Below are 7,671 nucleotides of genomic sequence, written 5' to 3' on the forward strand. Positions count from 1 at the left end.
TGTTCGCCACTAAGTCTGATTTTCTAATTTTACATATGTGCTAGAGATGTCAATGATAGTGTAACGTAACGTAAAATGTACGTTTTTGTAATTACGTTACAAAAATGTGTAACGTTTGGGTGAACGTTAAACGTTCACGTTATAGGAGCTCATACCTAACGTTAATTATAGTATAATTCAATGTTGCAGAAATGGGTTATTATTTTAATAATCAGGAAACAAAAGTTTTTTTACATAGTAAAATTTCAATAATGTAACGTAAAACATTTAAAAAATGTAATTTTGCAAATCAAAACGTTTCATAATTTTTCTCTGAATACTAAATTGATTAGTCTAACGTTAGATATATGTCTGATGAAATTAGTGTTCATAAAACCTTAGACTATGAGGGCTGAGTTTTAATTTCAAAAGTGTAACAATAATTCTGTTGATCAAAACATTTCAAAACGTCTCAAATCTATCAATGTAAGAGATTCAACGATTATTATGGCAGCAAAGACTAATGGTTTTTCATTTCAAGTTTAAAGGAAATGAGTTTATGCCACAAACTCTAATTTTCATTTGCTATATCTTTGCAGCCCTATGTCTTAGACCATTAATATTGAAATATACAAGGTTTAAACCATCAGGTTGGAAAGATATAGGGTTTAGTATATTTGAAAAAAAAATTAGTTCCTCTCTAAAGTGTAAACGAGTTTTTTTGTAACATGCTAGAAGTGAAAATTCAAAACTTATAAATGTTTCTTGGATATTAAAAGTTTTTGATTTGCTATTGTTTAATGAAACCCACTAAAACTCTGGAAAAGGAAGACGACATTTAAGAACTTTTGCTTATACTTTTTCTGTTATAAAGCAAATGATTTACTAAAAAAATCAACTTATAAAGTGGAACGGGTCTGTAAACATGACACAAATGCGTTTCATGCGTTTCATTATTTTATTAATTGAAAACATAACTTCAGTTGGCATGGTTCATGTTTCAGGTTGAAAAATTTAGAAATGTTGTTACTTACTAAAATGCAAAAATATTTTATCAATTGGAAAATGCGTGTTATGTTTTATTCATCAATAGATTTTTGTGAAACTTTAGAATAGAATAAAAAACTGATTTTTTAATTGATTTTTTAAAAATAAAAGAAAAACATTTATAAAATTTTATTTCGCGTTGTTTGTGTAAAAAAATTTAGCATTTGTCTTACTTTATTTGATATTTTTTAACTCCAAACATGAATCCTGAAAACATTTTTATTGTGGTTTGTAAGCAAATGCCGCTTTTTACTTACTTTGTAAGTAACATTAAAAAAAAACACAAAAAGAACTAAAAATTCGTCACAAATTATAATTTTCTAATCTCTATATCTTTGCAAGCTGGTGTTGTAGACTTTTCATATTTCAAAAAAATGACTTCTGTTAGATAAGAAAGTCTAAAGGAATTTAGTTGTTGTCACAAACTTACATTTCTAATCCCTATATCTTTGCTACCCAATGTTGTAGACCTTAGATATTTCAAACTATGAATTCTGTTACGTAAAAAAATTTAGAACTACTGTTCCACATGCAAAAGTGGTTTGCCTTGCCGAATTTTAACTCATTTTATGAAGTGTCCCAAAACATATTTTTTTAAGCTCGTCAAATTCCCGATGATAATTTCAAATGATCCTCCATTTAAAGAGGGCCATGCTCGATTCCCAATGGTAACGTGTATACCTTTATCTAATTAATGATTTGAAAATACCAGCGTTTTCCTATCTTGTAAATGTATGCTGGACATGCCACTCCATAAATGGAAGGTCACTTGAAATTACTTCTCTTACATCCTTGAGTTGAAAGTATAATGCTAAAAACTTTCATTCACAAATTTTAAAAACCGTTAAAAAATAATATTATAACATCTTATAAAGGGTGAGTAAAAAAGGGATTAACAACACAATTTTTTTTGCATGGTTCATGTTTAAGGATGAAAAATATTAAAGTAGGAAAAAATCTTGTAATGCTTTCACTTAGAAACGATATGATTTTTAATGAAGTGTAATGTAAGAAATGTTAAAACTTGAACATTTTAATACAACGCAACATATAGAACATTTTTTCAAATCTTTCTTAGAAACGAAACGAACTAACAGTTTTGATTGTCAGTTGTAAAAAAGTGTAACAAAAGATTTTTCACAATAACATTTCGATAAATCGTAACATAAGAAAAGTTGCATTTTAGTAAAATTTCTAAACTTAATTTAGAGAGTTTATATTGGAAAAGTTAAGATAAAACATAAAACATTGTATTGAAGAATTTCTACAATCCAATTCTTTTGAAAAGTCATAAAATATGTTTAAATTCGAACTTATAAATGCATTTTTGTACATTTGAGGTTTGGTGAATATGTTACACTTAAAAAAATCACAATTATAAAAATCACTTGGTATGAAATTTACGAACATACATATTTTTAGTTTTGCATCAAACTTTTAAACTTAACAAAAAACTTTAAAATTTTTAGCAAAGAAAAACCAAAAGAAAAGTAAAAATACGTAAAAAAAATGTAAAATAAAAACCTAAAAACCCAGAAAATTACTTGGTAAAAAGTATACATAATTATTCGTAAAATTACGTTCCTGGATTTAAAAAACCGCTTGGGATGATAGCAACGTAAAAATATGCAAATGTTTGTAAGTTCTTTACCAAAAAGTTGAGCATACGTAAAACTACAGTAATATCCAGAAAATGTGAAATAGGAAGACGACTTTTAGAATCAAGATGATAACTTTAAATAGTCCAAAAATCATAAGACCCATCAATTATGAAGTGTAAATAGACCCAGTTCGCCAAATAAGTGATTTTAGAAGAGTATCGTAAAACTATTTGCTTTGTAACAACAAAAACGACTATAATGTCGTCTTTCTAATTCATTGTTTTCTAGGGTTATCATTGTATATAGAGGCGTTAGTATTTTTAGGTTTTCGGGTTAGTAGGGAATAAAATACATTTTTGAAAATAAATGATTCAGTTTAATATAAATAATAATTAGCTGAAGTGCCCGGCGTTGCCCATGGAATATTTTTAAATCGAATTTTTAAAAAAATACGATTTTTGAAAAAAAAATGTTAGCCTATGTTACTAGTGGAACTCAAGGGTTCCTTCAAAAAAATTTCAGCCTATTCGGCTTAGTCGTTTGGCCAGCTATAGCTGCATATATGAGCAGAGTACTTTATTTAATAGATAATAATAATAATAATAATAATAACCGATTTACAACAGTTCAATTAGATTTAATATTTTTTGTTTCTTTAAACTGTTTATTTTTATTTGCAAAATGACTTGCGCATTTCGTGCTTATAAGAAACAATAGAGCAACTTACAGAAATAAACACATATCGAGACAGAAAAACTATGGAATCTTCCAGATTTTTGATCAGAGTAAGGTTATGAGGGTATCGTTGTAAATCTGACATTGCCATCTTTGCACGGAGGTTCACTTGAAATTACGCTTACAGTCACTTTCTCGTTCAAGTTCAGAAATTTGTCAAGAGGGAAACTTTTTAGCTTTTGAGGAGGGGGGGGGGCACCCATATATGAGCCCCCCTTGACGCTGAACTCTCTCCATATAGAAATCATAGTTTACATTTACACAATACACATGCCCACCCCTGGCCAGTTTATTATGTAGTACACTGCAGGACAGAGTGACTGTACGTGGCGGGTCGTTTCTCTAAATTTTTCCAAAGGTGAGGCAGAATATGCAATAGTTAAAATTGTAAATTTAAATTAGTAAGGGTGTTGAAGAAAATTTCTCAAAATTTAAAGTATTTTGCAAAAGTATTTGACTTTGCTACAGGTTCCACATCTGTGCCTTCAAATTATGCCTTCAAACTAAATTTTAAAGCTAATATTCTTTATTTCGCAAAAATCTTTATCACTAGACTTTTAAGGCGCTTCGCACCCATCTTCTATTTCTATTATTAATTGTGGCTCTATCTGTGAGCATCTTCTCTTTGTACAATATAAACAAACACAAAAAAATTCGCAGATTTAATAATATTTATTTAAGGAATTTTAGAAGTTTTGGAGAAAACTGAGCTAAAATTCTGAGCATCTGCATCTTGGGTCATGGGAGGTCTCACACAAAATGTGGGTCCAATCGGTTCAGCCGTTTTGACGTTTATTTGATACAAAGAGACAAACAAACAAACAAATAGACGTGACAGACAAGCAACGTATATATGTATATTTTCAATTTTCAAGACTGGGTTGATGTTAAGTGTCACAACGCCATGGTTTTTTATATTTATAATTTTACGTCTACTTTTTTTATATCCCAAGATATTTTTTAACTCTAAAGCACTTGTTATAGCTTTAGTTTTATAGAAATTATTGGTAAAATTCACAACAATTTTGTGTAAGATAAAAATTTAATGTTAGCAAATCTTTTAAAAGCTGCAAAATTCCATTCTATTAAAGAAATTTCAATTTTCACCTATAGCTGACACATTAAAAGAATGGAAAAAGAAAAATGTTTACATTATCTTATATAATAACTTTTTATTTCATTAATAACACAGTTTTCTTCTTTTTTCAAAATGCTATTGACATTTAAAAAATTAGACATTTTTTAAAGTACTTAGCAAACATTTTTCATCGATAATTTTTCTTCCTCTGAAGTGCCAAAATTATTAAAACTTGACCTGACTCATTATCTGATGTAACAAAGAATCAATTGTTTATGTCGTCTTCCAGTCTAGATATTTGTTATTCGATCCTATATTTACAAATACAATTTAAACTATAATTTATATCCTGTTTTAAATGTGACAAGCTGAAGTGCCCGGCATTGTCCGTGGTATTTAAAAAAATTTAAAAGAAAGGATTTTGATTTTTTTTTAAATAATTCAATTTTTGAAATTATTTCTTTTTGATTTTTGAAGGAGAAAAAATGTCGAAATTTGTTCCCAGGGCACCCATGGGTTCAGCCCATTCGGTCCAGCCGTTTGGCCAGCATAGCCAACATTTATACAAACAAATATATATATATGAGCGAAGAGCTTTTTATATACAGGGTGTCCCAAAAAACATGGGAATTCAGTGACAAATTCGATATCGTCTTTGTTATGAATTAGCATATAGGTCAGTTTGAGACATTTCGCTAATCGAACCTACAGATGTTTAGGTCGAAAAAACGTTAGGCTGGAAACTCAATAGGTTCGTTTCCTCTAGGTTCGGTGAGCGGAAACCATCTGAAATATTAAGAAAAACACCAATACGGATACACATGGGTTCCCTCAGAAAATGTCAGCCAATTTGGTCCAGCCGTTTGGCTAACTTAAAAATTAACATTATATTAAGTAAGGGCTGAAGATAAGTTTCTATTATAATAAAGCCTAACCTTGGTCTAAATTTAATAAAATAAATTGAGTTTTATTAAAATAAAAGAAAGTTCATGATTTATAAATGAATTGAAAGAAAGACCAAGCTTAAAAACAACAAAACCTAATTTTTCTTTCTAAACTTTTATTTTTATAAATATAAAGTTGTAATATCTGTTTATCTGTCTGTTTGTTTGTTTGTCCGCTCATACCTCAGGAACAGTCCACTTTAATATGGAAAAATAGTTAAAATCGTAATTTTCGACAAATCGCGGGGTAAAGGTGGGACTAACAATACCCTGGATAACGCTGGGTTAGATAGATAAAGTTTATTGCTAAAATACATGTATCTGTGTAAAAAACGAGTTTACAATTACAAATTGGTGATTATATTAACAGTACAAGTATAAAGCGATAAGGTGGAAAATAGGTCTTGGCTAGCTGTTTTGATTTTTTCCCCACCTAATTTCAATAATGATACAAAACATTTCAATTAAATAGATTTAAGGAGAACTATTAGAGATCAGGGTGCGATTTTATCTTATGCAAAATAAATTATACATTTATTAGAATAACTTATAGAGTTTAAAGTAATTTTCTGACATGTACACAACAAATATCAAAGCATGTTAAAACTTATCTAATTAGTTTTACATGAATAGCAATTCCGTTTATAACACATTGTAATGTAATTTTCAAAAAGAGAATTTAGTGAATGCTGGAAGATAGTAGCAGCATATTTTTTTACCCCCCCCCAAACACAATCCCGTGAACGCCCCTGATATGTTTCCATACCTTGTTTTTTTATCTAAATATCAAATTGAAACTACTTGTGGATTAGTGCAATTATAAGTCGGACATAGATAGATAGATAGATAAATGTATGTAAAAAACCTAAAAAATCCAATGAACCAGGAATTTTAAGGGTTTTCCTATGCTTAAAAATACTTATTTTAAAGGCATAATCAAGTTCTAAAACCAAAATGATGTTGATGCACATTGTTCTTTCATATCCATACAACTAATTCCACAAATTTCTTAAATCCCTTTTCATATCAATTAATTTCAATCCAATCCAATATTCTTCTTCACAAATTCACACCGTCATCTTACCTTCATCCGTATCCATCTAAATCAACATTCATACATAAATGGTTAAAGTGTAAACTTCTATTTATCAAAAAATCGAGAATTTACTGACATTGATTCTAATAAGAAAATAAATTTATTTAAAACAATAGCAATTTTAAAACATTGTATTGAAGAATTTCTACAATCCAATTCTTTAGAAAAATCAAAAAATATGTTTAAATTCGAACTTATTAACGCATTTTTGTACAGTTGAGGTTTGGTGAATATATTACACTTAAAAAAATCACAATTATAAAAATCACTTGGTATTAAATTTACGAACATACATATTTTTAGGTTTGCATCAAACTTTTAAACTTAACAAAAAACTTTTAAATTTTAAGCAAAGAAAAACCGAAAGAAAAGTAAAAATACGTAAAAATATGTAAAATAAAAACCTAAAAACCCAGAAAATTACTTGCTAAAAAGTATACATAATTATTCGTAAAATTACGTTCCTGGATTTAAAAAACCGCTTGGGATGATAGCAACGTAAAAATATGTAAATGTTTGTAAGTTCTTTACCAAAAAGTTGAGCATACAAATTTTTACGTAAATATTCCTAATAATACGTAAAACTACAGTAATATCCAGAAAATGTGAAATAGGAAGACGACTTTTAGAATCAAGATGATAACTTTAAATAGTCTAAAAATCATAAGACCCATCAATTATGAAGTGTAAATAGACCCGCCAAATAAGTGATTTTAGAAGAGTATATCGTAAAACTATTTGCTTTGTAACAACAAAAACGACTATAATGTCGTCTTTCTAATTCATTATTTTCTAGGGTTATCATTGTATATAGAGGCGTTAGTATTTTTAGGTTTTCGGGTTAGTATAGGGAGTAAAATACATTTTTGAAAATAAATGATTCAGTTTAATATAAATAATAATTAGCTGAAGTGCCCGGCGTTGCCCATGGAATATTTTTAAATCGAATTTTTAAAAAAATACGATTTTTGAAAAAAAAATGTTAGCCTATGTTACTAGTGGAACTCAAGGGTTCCTTCAAAAAAATTTCAGCCTATTCGGCTTAGTCGTTTGGCCAGCTATAGCTGCATATATGAGCAGAGTACTTTATTTAATAGATAATAATAATAATAATAATAATAACCGATTTACAACAGTTCAATTAGATTTAATATTTTTTGTTTCTTTAAACTGTTTATTTTCATTTGCGGG

Source organism: Eurytemora carolleeae, unplaced genomic scaffold, assembly GCF_000591075.1.
Source record: "Eurytemora carolleeae unplaced genomic scaffold, Eaff_2.0 scaffold2038, whole genome shotgun sequence".
Classification (NCBI taxonomy): domain Eukaryota; kingdom Metazoa; phylum Arthropoda; class Copepoda; order Calanoida; family Temoridae; genus Eurytemora; species Eurytemora carolleeae.